Raw genomic sequence first — 19,216 nt, forward strand, 5'->3', positions numbered from 1 at the left:
TTTAAATAAGTCATCTGCGTATTGTACTATATTACCTGCAAAGCAGAAAAAGTGGTGCCATAAGCTGCTGAAAAATATTAAAAATACTGGTGTACATGTCTTGCATCTGCTATTCACTCGGACAAAATAATATTCATTTGGAAATTGCAAGCCACGAGGTTTTATCTTTGGAACTACATTGCAATGTACATCCAGTGCCCTCCAAATTACTAACCAAAAGAGGCTTTATCTATAGTACAGCAGCTTCCAAATAAAAAATAGCTGATCAAATCTAAATCCTTATTTAGGAGCCGATGTTTAAAATGTTCCAGTGGATTGAATCATTTACTTGCTTGTTTCGTGATTGAATTAAATACAAATTCCAGTGCCTTTCAGGCTGATCATTAACTGTTTTACAGGCATTAGATTATTCAATACCTTTCATGTAGAGGCCAGCATGTGGTACAATACCAGCCTGTTCCTATGGAATTATTTTCTGTATTCCAAATCCCGATTTACTTTTGTTTGAAGCGATGTGGTATAATGCAATAGTAAGTTCAGCAACACAACTTGTGATTCACAGCCAGATTAATAAATCACAAGGGTTACAATGGCACAGAACGCTATTCCCCCAAAGTGCGATGTCACGTAGCATTAGCACGTGGGCTTGTGGCCACAATTTCCCACAAAGCAAGATCCAGTTATGGCTGTGCCATTGGTTGGCCCTTGTTTAAACAGATGTTTCTCCATTCCACAAAATACATGCATTTCAGTTATTAGCCAGAAAACTCAAACAATGGATTTCAACTTAGAACATATGAATGAGAATTTAGTTGAGTGGAAGAAAACACACACAGGCCAGGTACCTTTCCATAGAAAGGGAAACAGGGAGGACAAGGGGATACAAACCAAAAGGCAAGCTCCCTCATACTCTTGTACACCTCTGGAGCCAGTGTAAGGATGGCATATGCCAAAGCCTACAAGCAGGTGGCCTCTGCCCTCCACTCCCCCCAAGAATAAGAGGTGTGATATGAGAGCCAAGGAGACAGAAGGAAACAGGAAAAGCAATATTAAAATTACAACTCAGGAAAAAACTTGCAGATCAATACCATTTCTGAAGCTTACCTTAAATGCTGCACTATGAAAAGATAGACATGAAAAATGCATCCTTCTTAGCTAATCCATTGCAGATTTCATGTAGGAAAAAATCTTCCAGACTGCTGGGACACAAGTTCATGTCCATGGTTTCCAACACTGCAAGTTCCCTGTTGCAGCCACTTCTTCACTTGGAGGCACCAAGTGGAGGGCAAATGCTTCCCCACAGAAAGACGGAAAAATCAGAGAGTGTGCCAACCTAAAGCACTCTCATGAATTTCCTAGTTGTCAATTCAAGAATTGTCAGACAGAGATCTTGGACTGTCTTTGCATTGGCAACCAAGGAGTTGGGGGGAGGGAAGTGATGGTTGAGAACAGAAGGCATATAGTAACCAAGAGGAAATATCAGACATGTAAAAAAGACAGATTAAAAAATAAACAAAAACAAAAAACTCAGCTCATGTTACCAGCATTGATTATGATAAATAAATTAGACATCTTAAAATCACTGCTTTAAAGAGAAACATGTTTGGTCACATTATAAAATACACGTTTCAGTTGACAGTCAGGAAACAGGAAACTCAGACAATGCACTTCAACGCAAAACATGTGAATGATAATACAGTAAAGTGAAAGGGACAATGAGCTCTCTCGGACATTTTCGTCAAAAAGAGCATGTACATCTTCCTATCTGTATCCTATCCCCAACAGCATCAAGCATTTGGCTATAACACTATAGAGTCATTTACATTAAGATCCTGAGAAAGTGTCTCAATCTTATTAGAATGGCAGCCTTCCACTGCGTCATCAAGGCATTTCTGATACCAACTCCCCCACGGCATCCATGGGCATAATTACCCAATTAAATTCTAACATGGCAATTTTGTGCTTCCTACCTCTTATCTATTGGAACCTAGATTATTATCCATTTTACTTAGGGCCATTAAAAACCATTAGAAAGAGGAGAGGAGGGGAAAAAAAAGAAAAATAAATGTTAACATCTCTTTGATGAGCAAAAAAATGCAGCCCATGGACTTAACAAGCAAGCAATCGAAAATATTCATGATCGAAAATGTTCACTTCCTTCAGCTGAGCAAATAGTTACTGCACATTCGGTAACCAGATACAAATTGCAGAAGGCATGTTCCAAACATTAGGTTTGTTGTCACCTCTGATCATCAACATCTCAACAGGCTCCAGAAATCAAAACGAGCCGCTGGATTTGATATTTGAACTGTTCAAATTGATGAATGGATTTATTGTGAAAATGCTACTTACACTTTTGAACAAGGGCGGTATTATAATTAAATTAAAATTGTCTTTTGATTTTCTGTTATATTTTAATTAGTCAGTGCTTTTTCCCAGGAAAGAAACACAGTGGAGACAATTAACAATGTCTATTAAGATTACATGCGCAAACAAAGTATTTTTCCTTTCCTCCGCCCAATGATTTTAGGGTATTTTTCTCTCCTTTTTAAGTTACACCTCTCCCCACCCAACCCCACCCCCCACAATAAAAGTATAATTTCCCAATCAGGGATGCTGTGTAAACAGCTATGCTCAGAGCACTCATCCTTCAAATTCCATTCTTCCAGATGGGGAAATGCCTCACCTACATTTAACACCAGCTCCCGATGACTGGGCTACGTTCAGGAAATCAGCGTTTGTAAAAATCAGATACAAAACCACGCCTTCCCCAAAGATTCAATATTACTCAGTCACACATTACATTGGGATGTGAACATGCTGTGCCATTACATCAATTGTAAACAATTTTACAACACCAAGTTATAGTCCAACTATTTTATTTGAAAATCACAAGCTTTCGGAGGCTTCCTCCTTCCTCAGGTGAATGTGGAAATGAAATCCTCGAACCTATCGCATTTATAAATCACAGAACAATACCTGGTGATTACAGATAGTCTTTCCAACTGTCCGTTGCCAAGGCAATCAGAGTGTTCAGACAGAGAGGTGTTACCTACAGGGCCACCGAATATACAAACACCAAAAAAAAGAGAGAGAGAGAGAGAGAGAGAGTGTGGCAGAAACATAGAAACAACCGGAAGGAAGAGAAAGGCAGCAAATGACCCGTTATATTAAAAACAGATAACTTTTGTTCGCTGGAGGGGTTACGTGTAGCGTGACATGAACCCAAGATCCCGGTTGAGGCCGTCCTCATGGGTGCGGAACTTGGCTATCAACGCAAAATCGGAACTTGACAACGCAAAATCGTCGAGCAGAAATTGATAGCCAAGTTCCGCACCCATGAGGACGGCCTCAACCGGGATCTTGGGATCATGTCACCCTACACGTAACCCCACCAGCGAACAAAAGTTATCTGTTTTTAATATAATGGGTCAGTTGCTGTCTTTCTCTTCCTTCTGGATGTTTCTATGGTTCTGCCTCTCTCTCTCTCTCTCTCTCTTTTTTTTTGGTGTTTGTATATTCGGTGGCCCTGCAGGTAACACCTCTCTGTCTGCACACTGTGATTGCCTTGGCAACGGGCAGTTGGAAAGACTATCTGTAATCACCAGGTATTGTTCTGTGATTTATAAATGCGATAGGTTCGAGGATTTCATTTCCACATTCACCTGAGGAAGGAGGAAGCCTCCGAAAGCTTGTGATTTTCAAATAAAATAGTTGGACTATAACTTGGTGTTGTAAAATTGTTTACAATTGTCAACCCCAGTCCATCACCGGCATCTCCACACCATTACATCAAGGCATTGCACCATTATAAATTTAGTTGTTCCAATAGCAGACCAAAAACTTAGTTACATTCTTATGCAGGAACTAATGTCCCACCTTCTGCATTCAAAGTACAACACTGAGTGTGGACACCAGCAAATTAAAGCCAATAGGCTCCCTACGATATGACTCCTCTTTCTGCATCGCTGAAAAGTTAAAATTAAAATAAAACCGTACGTGCTTGCACATTGCTCAAGCATTTTACAGGCACAGATTTTTCTTTCTTCCTTCAGCTTTCTTTTAAAAACTACTCGAAGAAAAGTTGGTTAAAATGTAGATACCGTGTTCGGCAGTTTAAGAGCAGCCAAAATAAAACCAACAGAAAGGTAATTTATTGCTGAAATTTTGAGTATGGTGAACTTAATTTATTTGAAACATTTCAGAGGGTAACAGGAGCTGGATTGCCTTGATGGGCTGGCTAACTTTTGCCAATTCAAAACTGGACAGGAAGGAGGGCACTTAAAGTGCACTACAAGTTTAGCATCGGTGAGAGATTTTTTGGCCTCACACCGTGGCTGATCAGGTGTAAACCAAGCCAAACTTACCCTTATGCTCCCCCCACCCTAGCCCCGAACTCGTATCTTTCTTTAGTTTCTCTCCTTTCTCCCCTTATTACCTCTTCGAGCTCATCTTGACCATGAGACCCCCCCCCCCGCTGCTCCCTTGACCCTATTCCCACCAAACTGCTGACCACCCAACTTCTCTTCCTGGCACCCATGTTAGCTGATATTGTTAACGGTTCCCTCTCCTCAGGTGCTGTCCTCCTCCTTCTCCCCTTTCAAGTCTGCCGTCATCACCCCCCCCCTCAAAAAAAACCACCATTGACCCCATCTCCAAACTCCTTTTACTCTCCAAAGTCCTTGAACATATTGACGCCACCCAAATTTGTGCCCATCTTTCCTGCAACTGATTGCTTGAATCCATCCAATCAGGTTTCCGCCCCGCCACGACTGAAACGGCCCTCAACCAAGTCACAAATGTCATTCTATGTGACTGTGACCCTGGTGCACTATCCCTCATCCTTCTTGACCTGTCTGCATCCTTTGACATGGTTGACCACGCCATCCTCAGTCATCCAGCTGGGTGGGACCGTGCTCGCCCAGTTCCATTCGTATTTATTCAGTCGTAGCCAGAGAATCACCTGCAATGGCCTCTCCGCCTGCTCCTGCACAGTTACTTCTGGAGGCCCCCAAGGATCTATCCTTGGCCCCCTTCTATTTCTCATCTACATGCTGCACCTCAGCGACATCATCCAAAAACAAGTCAGGTTCCACACATACACTGATGACACTCAGCTCTACCTCACCACCACCTCTCTGATTTGTCTCACTACTTGTCCAATGAGCAAAAATTTCCTCCAACTGAATATTGCAAAGACCGAGACCATTGTCTTCGGTCCCCACCACAAACTCCGTTCCCTACCCACCGACTCCATCCCTCCTTGGCTATGGTCGGAGACTGAAACAGACCATTTACAACCTTGGTGACCTATCTGACCCTGCGATGAGCCTCCAACCACATATACGCTCCACCACCAAGACCGCCTCCTTCCACCTCTGTAACATCGCCCATCTCCACCCCTGCCTTAGCGCATCTGCTGATGAAACACTCATCCATGCCTTTGTTACCTTTAGACTTGACTATTCCAATGTTCTCTTGGCCGACCTCCAATCTACCGCCCTTGATAAACTTGAGCTCATCCAAAACTCTGCTGCCCGCATCCTAACATGCACCAAGTCCTGTTCACCCATCATCCGCGTCCGCTGACCTACACTGGCTCCCAGTTCGGTAATGCCATTTTTGCAAATCCCTCCGTGGCCTCGCCCCTCCCTATCTCGATCACCTTCTCCAGCCCAACAACCCTCCGCGATCTCTGCGCTCCTCCAATTCTGGCCTTTTGCACATTCCCAATTTTAATCGCTCCAACATTGGCGGCCGTGCCTTCAGCTGCCTAGGCCCAAAGTTCTGTAATTCCCTCCCTCAACCTCTCTATCCTCCTTCAAGATGCTCCTAGAAACCTACCTCTTACTGTCCTAATATCTCCTTATGTGGCTAGGTGCTAAATTTTGTTTGATGAAGCTCCTGCGAAGGGCTTTGGGACCTTTTACTATGTTAAAGGCATTATATAAATGTCTGTTGATGTTGTTGTGGTGGCGGTGGTTGTTGAGGTCTGAACTGACTCCAAAACCAAGCAATGTGAGACTCTCTCCCTCTGGAGTTTCAGTCAGCTTTGCTCCACTGTCAAATCGGGCCCCGATTCTGGATGTATTTAGATTACGACCATAGCGTTGCTATGAGGAGAAAGCATTTCACACTGATGCTAGTCGTAGTGCAATGGCATCGAAATCAACCATTTAGTGTCCATGTGCTACATAAAACAGACTCTCTCTCGTTTGTGCAAAATTACCTTTCTGCACCAAATGAAAACTGGACTTTTAGTGCCTGGTTTTCAATCACAATTACCAAGTTACCACTCCTTAAACTGGACAATCCAGTTCATAACCAGACTGTTGGTCAGAAATTGAGTTCCTTTTATCACAAAAAATGAGGCAGAAAGCCTTAGAGAGCTGAATAGGAATCAATTGAGAATATACAGTCTCTGATTTGAACATCCAGCAATGCTTCAACTCCTGCAGTGCATTCTAATCAATGTTCTTTACATCAGATTCATTATCTTTTGAAGTCATCAACATTCATTGTTTAAACAATTTATTAAAATTCAATCAAGAAAAGAGCATGAAAGCAACTAATGTTGAATGTGACATTTCGACTTTACAGCCACATAATGCTGTACCGCATCTATAACATAGCAATGGACGATCCCCACTGAACAGCACAATATTGCTGATAATTGTGTGCACCATTCCTGGAAACAAATTAAATTTCAAGAAAATTCTTGTCTCATGACTGTGGTACAAGGAACAACAAAAGAACAAATTAGATTTATGGAATAAAGGCAGACCTAAATGAATTCAAAGCTATCCCAATATCTGCAAGGCTTCAAACATCAGTACATAATTTTTTCTTGGACAGTAATTATTACTAATGTTGAATTTCTTTTCCTTCCTTTGAATATATTTTTGTTCATATGATGCACCACTCTGCAACTGAGTGGTTAGACAGACATATATGACTGCCAGTAAAAGCATGTTGTGCAACTCAATGTCCTTTCACTCAAAAGGAGTGGCTCACTCCTGCCTGTATCTCTGTCACCCAACAGTACACTTCAGATTAATAAGTCACTAAACAGAGAATTGCAAATGAACCCATATCAAACTGAAGCAACAACTTACATTTATATGATGCCTTTAACATAGTAAAATGTCCGAAGGCACTTCACAGGAGCGTTATAGACAAAATATGACACCAAACCACATTAGGCGATATTAGGACAGGAAAGCAGTAGGTTTTAAAAGGAGGAGGTGGGGGGGGGGGGGTTAGAGAGGTGGAGGGATTTCCAGGAACATTGCAGTACCTTGAAATAATGGACTTCGAGATTGCTCGTGCACGTACATAACAAACAAAATACAGCATCTGTAATGGATTTTCAAAATAATATTGCAAAAGCAACACTGCATTTCTTTTGTATGTTAGCTGATCTCATGTGGCATTGCTCATGGATAGTCTGAATCAGAGTTCTGATCTTTAGCTCGGGGAAAGGTAGAAAGGGATCAAAGCACAACAGGGAGGAGAGTATAGCAGGAACACTGGAGCCAAGAAATACAGCACAGCATGCAGGGAGGAGGGAACAGAGGGAGAACCAGGCGGTACTATACAGTAGGGGAGGTGCCAAGAAATAGAGCACAATAGGGAGAGGGAGGGGAGAGAAACTGGGAACACAGTAGTGTAGCAAGTAATGCTGGAGAGAAGAGCTGAATATAGAATGCTGAAATTAAAAACACTGGACCTTGAGAAGTCGCGGCTTACCTAATTAACAGTGCCAGGAACGTATTGAATGATGGCGGCAGGAGTGCTGAGAATTATGTTGGCCTGGATCTCATTTCCAGTCAGAAAGATGTATCAGAGAACAAAATGTTGTTCGTTCAATCAGGAAACTCAGATGCATCATTAAAGCAACAGGTTTTTTTTTTGAAAGTGACCGACAGCAAACCTAGCCATTTAGATCAAGCAATGACTTGTGTTTTGTAAGCTCATCAACCCTGTCCAGTACTGCACAGATTGAGCAGAGCTTTGAGTTGCATTCTGGTAGCTGTCGTCCACCAAGTCAACATGTACAGTGATGCTGGCATTTCTTACCCAAGAAATTTTGGTCAGCATATTGAGAAATATCGCAGTGTTAGCTTATAAGCTAGAGAAATGTTTCGAAACGCCAAACACATGAAAACAAATGTTACTTTTCACCTCGTCCTTCCCTACCTTTGGAAACTCCTCCAGCCTGACATCCCAGCCCGTGCCCTTTGGCCCACTAACTCCAGCACCCTGTGAATCCCTGTCTTTTCTCGTCTCCATCTTTGAAACTCCTGCCCTAAACCTCTTGGCTTTGCTACTAATCTCTTCAACTTTAAAGGTCCCATCAAAACCTATCTTTTTAACTGGGCTTTCAAGCATCACTTCCCATTTCCTTAACTGCAGCCTGTTCTTGCCTAATCGTTGTCTTGTAATGTTGATGACATTCAATGCACTATAAAAATTGCATTAATTGTTGACTTTTCTCACTCACTGTAAAAAAACAATAATGTTATAATATTCGTATAAAATAGATCTCCAAAATTGCATGAAATGTTTGAGACTTGACTTAATTTTCACCCCAAGTTCTGCTTTTTGAGGAATTGAGCAGGAAATGGCAGACAAACAAATAATCCTTTCTAACAACATTACAGAAGTAGTCGGCCATTTCTGATTCAGTAACTAGAGGGCATAAATTTGGGATCACCACAAAGGCGAGAAAAAAAATATGCAGAGGATTGTTGGGATATGGACTGCTCTACCAGAAACAGAATGTATAACAACATATAAAAGGGAAATGCATAAATATTTGGAAAAGAAAAAATTAAATGGAAGAGACGAAATGGACAACTCTTGCTGAGAGCTGGCACAGGCATGGTGAGCCAAATGGCCTCTTTCCACGTGTAAAACTCTACTACTCTTTCCTTCAAGAATAACCAGCTTATGTCATGTCTCAGAGCATCTGATTACCCAAACCCTCCACCCCTGCTGAAACACCAATACAATAAAGGTATGCCCACAAAAACTGCAAAGCTGCATTACATCAGTTAGAGGAGAAGGAAGAAAAGACACTTTCGCAAACTATTGTTGGTCGATCAAGCACAACAGGTCCTCACATTTCCCTGTTTAAGAGTCTGCTTCGATTCACCTTTTTCTTTTGTCTGTTATGATCTGTTCCAGATAACAATGTCACTTTGTTTTCCTTTTCAACTGGCAACCAGTTTTTCCTTTTCCCAAATTCTATTGTCAAAATGCTTTGCCGCTTAAATCAACATACAGCACTTAAACAGACGTCGTCTTTTTCTGAAATCCCAGAACCATGCATTTTGAGCAGGGTAGTTCTCCCAGTGTCCTGGTGAACATTGATCCCTCACCCAGCGCCACTAAAACACATTAAATGGTAATTTTCTCTCTCTGCTGTTTGCAGGACCCTGCTGTACCTTGTTTGTAGGAAATTTGCTGCTCCATTTGCCTACATTACAACACTGACAACACTTGAAAAGAACTTTGGGCTACTGGAGGATGTGAAAGGCATCCCAGGACAACGCTGCAGGAGTTCCTCAGGGCAGTGTCCTAGGCCCAACCATCTTCAGCTGTTTCATCAATGACCTTCCCTCCATCATAAGGTCAGAAATGGGGATGTTCGCTGATGATTGCACAGTGTTCAGTTCCATTCACAACCCCTCAGATAATGAAGCAGTTCGTGCCCACATGCAACAAGACCTGGACAACATCCAGACTTGGGCAAATAACATTCGCGCCAGACAAGTGCCAGGAAATGACCATCTCCAACGAGAGAGTCTGGCCACCTCCCCATGACATTCAACGGCGTTACCATCGCTGAATCCACCACCAACATCCTGGGGGTCACCATTGACCGGAAACTTAACTGGGCCAACCACATAAATACTGTGGCTACAACAGCAGGTCAGAGGCTGGGTATTCTGTGGCAAGTGACTCACCTCCTGACTCCCAAAGCCTTTCCACCATCTACAAGGCACAAGTCAGGAGTGTGACGGAATACTCTCCACTTGCCTGGATGAGTGCAGCTCCAATAACACTCAAGAAGCTCGACACCATCCAGGACAAAGCAGCCCGCTTCATTGACACCCAATCCAGCACCTTAAACATTCACTCCCTTCACCTCCGGCACACCATGGCTGCAGTGTGTACCATCTACAAGAGGCACTGCAGCAATTCGCCAAGGCTTCTTCGACGCACCTCCCAAACCTGCGATCTCTACCATCTAGAAGGACAAGGACAGCAGACACATGAGAACACCACCACCTGCACGTTCCCCTCCAAGTCACACACCATCCTGATTTGGAAATATATTGCCGTTCCTTCATCGTGGCTGGGTCAAAATCCTGGAACTCCCTACCTAACAGCACTGTGGGAGAACCTTCACCACACGGACTGCAGCGGTTCAAGGCGGCGGCTCACCACCACCTTCTCAAGGGCAATTAGGGATGGATAGTAAATGCTGGCCTTGCCAGCGACGCCCACATCCCATGAATCAATTAAAGAAAAAGTTATTTCTTGTCAACCAATAAATTATCTGACCAATGTATACGCTTCAAATCTGAAATAAGCTACTCGTGTCTCAAACACCAATTTAATACCACCAATTACAATACTTTCCCAAGCCAGACATGCAAGCCGTGATCCTCACCAACAGATCCACTACAGACCCAATAAGAGTGCAAACTGGGGTCAAGCAGGGCTGCATCATCGCACCAACGCTCTTCCCCATCTTCCTCGCTGCAACACTCCACCCCATCACCATGAAGCTCCCCGCCAGAGTGGAGCTAACCAACAGGACAAGCGGGAAACTGTTCAACCTTTGACGCCTCCAGGCCAGAACCAAGACCATCCCAACTTCTGTCATCGAGTTGCAGTACATGCTGGCCTCACCAGTGATGCCCACATCCCATGAACGAATAAAAAAAAAAGTACGCAGACGCCTGCGTGTGTGCACACTCAGAGGCCAAGCTACAAACCATCGTCGACGCATTCACCGAGGCGTGAGAGAGAATGGGCCTCAGGCTAAATCTGGAACTCTTCCCAGCCACCCCCCCCCCCACCCAAAAAAGCTGTTGAGGCTAGGTCAATTGAAAATTTCAAAACAGATTGATAGATTTTTGTTAGGCAAGGGTATTAAGGCCACTGGGTAGATGGAGTTAAAATACAGATCAGTCATGACCTAACTGAATGGCGGAACGGGCTCGAGAGGCTAAATGGCCCACTCCTGTTCCTAATACCTGCTCCTGATAACTGAGCTAAGATCATGAAATCAGCATCTGTGAAATCAGGTACAAAACCATGCCTTTGTCGAAGATTCAATACTGCATCCCACTCAGTCACACATGACATTGGGACGTACACATGCCATGTCATTGCATTGCATTAAAGCATTGCACCATTATAAATTTAGCTGTTCCTATTGCAGGCCAAAAAATGTATTTATATTCTTACAAAGCAACTCATATCCTACTTTATGCATTCAAAATACAACATTGAGTGTGGACACCAGCACCTTAAACCCAGCAGGCTCCCTGATAAAACTTTCGGCATTGCTGAAAAGTTAAAATAAAAGTGGAATCAATGAAATAAATGTTAAACCGTAAGTCATTGCTCAAGCATTTTACAGGCACAGATTTTTCTTCCTTGAGCTTCCTTTTAAGAATTACGCGAAGAAAAGTCACATTAAAATATAAATACTGTCTTCATCAGTTTGGGCAGCCAAAACAGAACCAACAGGAAGGTAATTTATTGCTGAAATATTGAGTATGGTGAACATAATTTACTTAAAACATTTCAGTGGCTAACAGCTTTTGGTGGTCCGCTTTTGCCCAGTTCAAAACTGGACAGGAACATCATTTAAAGTGCATTTACACTATAGATTTAGAATTAGTAAGAGACATTTTGGCTTCACACTGTGGCTAATGTAATTTAAATCAGGCATTAAGGCACAAACTGACTCCAAAGCGAAGCAGAGTGTGACTCCCTCTGTTGAGTTTCAGCCAGCTTTGCTCCACTGTCAAGTCAGGCCCCAATTCTGGATGTATTTACTTCATGACTACATTGTTGCTGTGAAGAAAAATCACTTTGTGCTGATGCTAGTCGTAGTGCAATTGCATCTAAATCAACCATTTAGTGTCCATGTGCCACATAAAACAAATTCAATCTAGTCTATGCGCACAATTTTCTTTCTGTGCCAATTGAAAGCTGGACTTTTACTGCCTGGTTTTCAATCATAATTACCAAGTTACCACTCCTTAAACTGGACAGTCCAGTTCGTTACCAGAGATTGAGTTCCTTTTATCACAAAAAATGAGGCAGAAAGCCTTAGAGAGCTGAATAGGAATCAATTGAGAATATACAGTCTCTGCATTGAACATCCAGCAATGCTTCAACTCCTGCAGTGCATTCTAATCAATGTTCTTTACATCAGATTCATTATCTTTTGAAGTCACCAGCATTCACCGTTTAAACAATTTATTAAAATTCAATCAAAAAAAGAGCATGAAAGCAACTAATGTTGAATGCGACATTTCGACTTTACAGCCACATAATGCTGTACCGCATCTATAACATAGCAATGGAAGATCCCCAATATTGCTGATAATTGTGTGCACCATTCCTGGAAACAAATTAAATTTCAAGAAAATTCTTGTCTCATGACTGTGGTACAAGGAACAACAAAAGAACAAATTAGATTTATAGAATAAAGGCAGACCTAAATGAATTCAAAGCTATCCCAATATCTGCAAGGCTTCAAACATCAGCACACAATTTTTTCTTGGACAGTAATTATTACTAATGTTGAATTTCTTTTCCTTCCTTTGAATATATTTTTGTTCATATGATGCACCACTCTGCAACTGAGTGGTTGGACAGACATATATGACTGCCAGTAAAAGCATGTTGTGCAACTCAATATCCTCTCACCCAAAAGGCGTGGCTCGCCCCGCCTGTATCTTTACCATCCAACAGTACACTTCAGATTAATAAGTCACCACATAGAGAATTGCAAGTGAACCCATATCAAGCTGAAGCAACAACTTACTAACAACTTACAGTGCCTTTAACATAGTAAAATGTCCCAAGGCACTTTGCAGGAACATTATCAACTAAATTTGATACTGAGCCATCATAGAGAGATATTAAGACAGGTAACCAAAAGCTTGGTCAAAGAGGTAGGTTTTAAAAAGCATCTTAAAAGGAGGAAACGTAGAGAGGTTTAGGGAGGGATTTCCAGGAAAATTGCAGTATCTTGAAATAATGGACTTCTTGGGATTGCTCTTGTGCATGTACATCAATTAAATATAGTATTTGTAATGGATTTCCAAAATAACATTGCTAAAGCAACACTGCATTTTTTTTGTATGCTAGCTGATCTCATGTGGCATTGCTCATGGATAGTCTGAATCAGAGTTCTGATCTTTAGCTCGGGGAATGGTAGAAAGGGATCAAAGCACAACAGGGAGGAGAGTATAGCAGGAACACTGGAGCCAAGAAATACAGCACAGCATGCAGGGAGGAGGGAACAGAGGGAGAACCAGGCAGTATTATACAGTAAGGGAGGTACCAAGAAATAAAGCACAATAGGGAGAGGGAGGGAAGAGAAACTGGGAACACAGTACAGTGTAGCAAGTAATGCTGGAGAGAAGAGCTGGATACAGAATGTTAAAATCTAAAACACTGGACCTCGAGAATTAGCGGTTTACCCAACAGTGCCAGGAATGTGCTGAACGACAGCGGCAGGAGTGCAGAGAATTATGTTGCCATGGATCTGATTTCCAGTCAGAAAGATGTATCAGAGAAAAGAAAATGTTGTTCGTTCAATTAGAAAATTGAGATGTGTCATGAAATCAACTGTTTTTTTTTAAAAAGTGACCGACAGCAAACCTAGCCATTTAGATCAAGCAATGACTTGTGTTTTCTGGAATGCAACTCAAAGCTCTGCACAATCTGTGCAGTACTGCACAAATTGTGCAGAGCTTTGAGTTGCATTCTAGGAGCTGTCGTCCACCAAGTCAACATGGACAGTGACACTGGTGTTTTTTTAACCGAAGAAATTTTGGTTAGCATATTGAGAAGTATTACAGTGTTAGCTTATAAGCTCAGGAAATTTTCCTAAAACGCCAAACACACTAAAACAAATGCTATTTTTGCCCCGTCCTTACCTGCCTTTGGAATCACCTCTCGCCTGCCATTCTAGCCCGTGCCCTTCAGCCCTCTAACTCTAGCACCCTGCGCTTCCACGTCTTGTCTCGGCCCCACCTTCCTAGCTTACTATTAACAGCCTACATAGATATACGGCTCTCTATTCCTTCATCAATATAAATAAATAGTTAAAAGCTAAGGCCCCAGTACAGATCCCTGGGGGACAGCACTAGTCACATTCTGTCAATTTGAGTGCACACTCATTATCCCTATTCTGTCTCCTACCTCCTAACCAATTCCCTTTCAAAGCCAATTGGTTCCATGGGCCTTCATTTTTGTTCACAGTCTCTCATGTGGAACCTTGTTGAATGCCTTCTGGAAGTCCATATAAACGATGTTCAGTTAGCTCCTCAAAAAATTCAACTAGGTTCCATAGACATGACGTTTCCTTTACAAATCCATGCTGGCTCTCTCTGATCAGCTCATATTTGTCCAAATGCTCAGTTTTAAAAGACAAGGAAACAAAGGCCATTGAGCACTGCAGTCATACAAAAGTCAGTTGAGGTAACAAAAATAAGTATTAGAAGGATTCCAAAGAGTCAGACTGTGACTTAGCAAGAAAGATCCCAAATTTTTTTTTTAAATAGGAGGCTCATCAGAATGTTGAGGATTGAGAAACGATATTAAAATTTCACTGATGAAGATCCAGTCATTTCGGTTCAGGAATCCATAATATATTAGCAGATCTTAAGCACGTTACAAAAAAACTCAACTTAAAATCTAAAGGCACCTGGAGCAAATGGGATACACCTTAAAATTCTCAAAGAAATGTGCAAGTCTGGTTAATATTTCTAGGAACTTGATAAACACAGGGATTATCCCCAAGACTGGAGAATAGTTCATGTTATCCTGATATTGGGAATAAAAAGGAGTGAAACATGAGCCCAGCAATTATAGGCCCGTTAACCTAACATCCTGAAGAACACTTTAAGGGATGCTATCAATTTTCATTTAAACAGTGCATAAGCCATAGGGGTATAAGTCAACACTCTGTTAGAAACAATAGGTCATGCTTCACACTAATCATGAGGATAACTGAAGTAGCAGATAGCTATCCAGTGACATATTGTACTTGGATTTTCAGAGGCATTTCAAATGTAAGATTAAGGCCGATGGAATTAAAGGCACCCTGGCTAGTTAGACTGAGAACTGGATTGGCTACAGAAAGCAAATAACGGTGACAAAAAAAATTGGGAGCAACTAATGGGAGTTTTACAGGAGTTAATTGGTCCCTTGCTGTTTATATTATTCATAAATGATGTGAAGGTGGTTGGGGGGGATGGAGTGGGAAAAGAAGAATAGGATTATTGGTTTACAGTTTGCTGTCTGTGCCAAGCTATGAGATTATGCGGCTACTGCAATAATTTGATAGCATTTAAAAGGAGCATTGAAAAAGATCAGTACAATTAAATAGATGAGGCTAAGGAACAGCAAATGGATTTTCACATATATTGTAACAGAAAGCACAAGAAACATACCACTATAAATGTGTGTCCATTAGTAAAAGGTAGAAAAAAGTTTGAACTTTTACTGAAAGGGTTTGGTCGATGTAATCTACTGTGTCATCTACAGTGCTAAACAATTAAAGGATTGTCTGTCAGTAATTAACACTCATCACGCTGTTAAAAAGGGTACTTCGACTGAAATGGACAATCCCTAACTTTCTGTGGCGAGTTTAGTTCATATTTACCATGCAAGTAGAGAAACTTTACATTGTTCAAGGCATTTGATGGTGAGTCAGACAGCGAAGCTAACAGCGGAGTGGCGCACCAGGGACAACAACTTTCGGATTTTCGCGTTTAACTGCGCATCTGCCCTCACCTGAAGTTGCTGTGCGATTTGGGCATAAATAATGGTGAGCATCGTTAACCTCACCATTATTTTGACAGAAAACTCAGCCATTAATTTATGCTTTCGGCCCACAAAATAATTCTTTCAACCCAAGCTGAAGTGGCCCCATCATGAAACCATGGCCATCCTACTCTCCGACCTTCAGACCAACTTGTATCCCATCCTCCCTCCAGGTCTGGGGGATTTCCTTTATAAATTAAGCTAAAATTAACTATCATAACTTAAGCATAAATTTTAGTAGGATTTGCTATTTCAGTTTAGTCTATTTATTTCCATAACTCACTTATACAGACATTTTATTTTTGTGACTTTGTAGAATTGCCATAAAATCTGAATTACAAATTCCAGTGCTGTATAAATTATTCTGACTTTTACAATTGTCATTAACTTATTTTTTTAAAATGCTATTAGGCCCTCATATTAGAGGACACAAAAACATTATGAAGGTGAGTTAAATTCTTATTTTTACACTCAGTGGGATAGATTGCAGACACCTCAAGGTTATATTATTTAACAGTTATATTTAATTGAATTGGAGAAAGCGTTGCATTTCTAAATTAATTCACATATTTAAAAGTTAGACTTAGTTTAATCACAATCTTACACAGCTCATGGATTAACTATACAACAAATACATTTTGTACTGTATTGAATTATATCCATTGTTGTGCAAACGCTATGTTACCGCCACATAATATGGTATATACAGTATACAGTTTAAAATTGTGAGAAAAGCTTAAAAGTGTAAAAAAAAACAGTTTCAGTTAAGGTGACATCGTAGCAGGTGACATTTTTTCTGAGGGATAGAAACCGTTCAAGTTTGGGGTGCAATACATATGAACCGGCAGCCTATGAGCGTGGCAATATAGCAACCTAAACACCTTTGTAGAAAATACAATTATATGAACTAAAGAAAATAAAATTATGTTATATTGTATATGGTATATTTTCTCATCTCTCCACAGCCTCACTGCACCCTCTCTGCAGTTTCCCTCAGTCATGTATCCCCCTCCTAAATGCTCCAATCCTTCTGTGAATTTCCCATGCAAAGCCGACAGCTGCCTTGAACTCCTTCCCGAAAACCCTGCACACTTAGAAAAACACTCTCAAACTCCAAGTCTTTGACCGAGGTTTCGGTAACCAAATCTGTTGCTTCCTGGATCAGCATCTGTTTCCCCTATTTTGTTGATTTGTGAAATGCCTAGTTGTTTTTTTTACATTGAAGACACGATATAAATGGGTCAGTTCCTGGAGTACATTGGATTGATGAGTGAGGTCAAGGCTGTTTCTTTTGTACTTTAGGAGGAGACCAGAAAAGGTAGGCTGGGGAAATTTAAGATAATGCATAATTTCCTATTTTTTCTGTTGTAAATTATTCATGTGTTAATTATGTTCTAAATGTTATATTTCAAGCTATATAGAATAATATACAAGGAACCATAATTATGGCGGCATGTTGAAGAAATGGTTAAGTTGTAAGGTGATGGGCAGAATTTCTTTTTTGGGGGGGGGGGCGGGAGAAGAGAATGGAGAAAGATTTTGTTCAAGAGAACTGATGAAAAACTGAAGAAAATAAGCAACTCAAAAGAAAAAAGGTGGGCAGAGGCTGAAGTTAGTACATCTATTAGGTCAGGATTGTTTCTTATTAATTTTTCTTTTTCACTGTAATATTAATGGCTTTTGCAGTGTAACAGTGAATACAAAGCTTCTTTTCATAAAGGAAAAGTTGCAGCCAGTCTATTATTTATAGACCCTGATATTATCTTGTTCTTTGATAATTGCTGGCAAGCCTATTAGAATCTTGAGCAATCCAATTCTCTGTACCAAATACTGTGATCTGCTTCTGCAGCAAAATTGATTACATTAAAGAACAGCCCTGGATGAACTCCATGATGGACGTTTTTGATTCTTCTCTTTTCATCTACTCAGCAATTACTGCCAAATCTCTGGTCTCAAATCAATGCATGCAGATCTAATGGTTAACCATAGCAAAGACTCCGGGGACAACAGCTCCAGTGATTTTTTTTTCCATGAACTTTGCTCCTTAATATCAAGATTAGAACTGAAAAGAACATTTCCTACAGCAACTGTCATCTGTTGTCAAAACTGATGCAAAATGGGGAGCTGTAAATACTGTCTCTGCAGACTGCTAATTTGACATGCTATCCTATCTGTTTCAACATGCTGCACTTGGAAAAGCAAAGTGGACATCGGTGTTGCGCAATTTAATACTGACTTTAGAACTCAAAAGTAGAATGCATCAAGCATAATGTTTTTATGCACTGCACATGTAGCTCACAATGCCCCGTATTACAGTAGGTATAACACAAGCATGCTCAGTAGTTTCATCTATGAACCATTAGAAAATGGTCATTTCCTTAAGGCTTCCACTTTTAAAAAAATTAATTCTCAGAATGTGGACATCACTGGCAAGGTCGGTACTCATGGCACATTCCTAATGGCCCTGAGGTGGTGATGGTGGGACAGCTTCTTAAACGGCTGCAGTCCATGTAGTGAAGGTGTCCCAAAACACAATTAGATAGGGAGTTCCAGGATTTTGACCAAGCAATGATAAAGGAACAGTGGCGATATATGTCCAAGTTAGAATGGTGTGTGATTGGGAGGTGATGATAATCCCATGTACCTGCTGCCCTTGTCCTTCTCGGTGGCAGAAGGCACTGCCTAAGGCTTGCTGCAGTGTATCCCGCAGATAGTACGCACTGCAGCCACGATACGCCAATGATGGAAGGGGTGGATGTTTAGGCCAGTGAAGTGCCGATCAAGTGGACTACTTTGCTCTTTTGGTGTCGAGCTTCTTGAGTGTTGTTACAGCTGCTCTTCCAGATAAATGGAGAGTATTCTATCACAGTCCTGACTTGTGCCTCGTAGGTAGTGGAGAGGCTTTGTGAAGTCAGGAGGTTAGCTACACTTTGCATAATACCCAGCTTCTGGCCTGCTGTAGTAGCCACTGCATTTATGTGACTGGTCCAGTTTCTGGTAAATGGTGACCCTCCCAGGATGTTGATGGTAGGCAATGATAATGTCATTGAACATTAAGGGGAGGTGGTTAGGCTCTCTCTTGTTGGAGATGGTCATTGCCTGGAATTTGTATGGCACGATTGTAACT

General features: G+C 41.3%; 1 protein-coding gene and 1 long non-coding RNA gene across 5 annotated transcripts in view; one reads left to right on the forward strand and one right to left on the reverse strand.

Moving 5' to 3' along the window:
* Window positions 1–19,216, reverse strand: part of LOC137327835 (activating molecule in BECN1-regulated autophagy protein 1-like) — a 400,989-nt gene that overhangs the window by 281,061 nt on the left and 100,712 nt on the right. The gene's annotated exons all lie outside the window — the stretch shown is intronic.
* The window catches only part of LOC137327837 (uncharacterized), an 85,688-nt gene continuing 83,834 nt past the window's right edge, over window positions 17,363–19,216 (forward strand). Inside the window, exon 1 of the long non-coding RNA XR_010964557.1 lies at window positions 17,363–17,407. This is a non-coding gene — a long non-coding RNA (uncharacterized lncRNA). The remainder of the gene's footprint in view (window positions 17,408–19,216) is intronic.

This window comes from Heptranchias perlo, chromosome 12, assembly GCF_035084215.1.
Source record: "Heptranchias perlo isolate sHepPer1 chromosome 12, sHepPer1.hap1, whole genome shotgun sequence".
Taxonomy (NCBI): Eukaryota; Metazoa; Chordata; class Chondrichthyes; order Hexanchiformes; family Hexanchidae; genus Heptranchias; species Heptranchias perlo.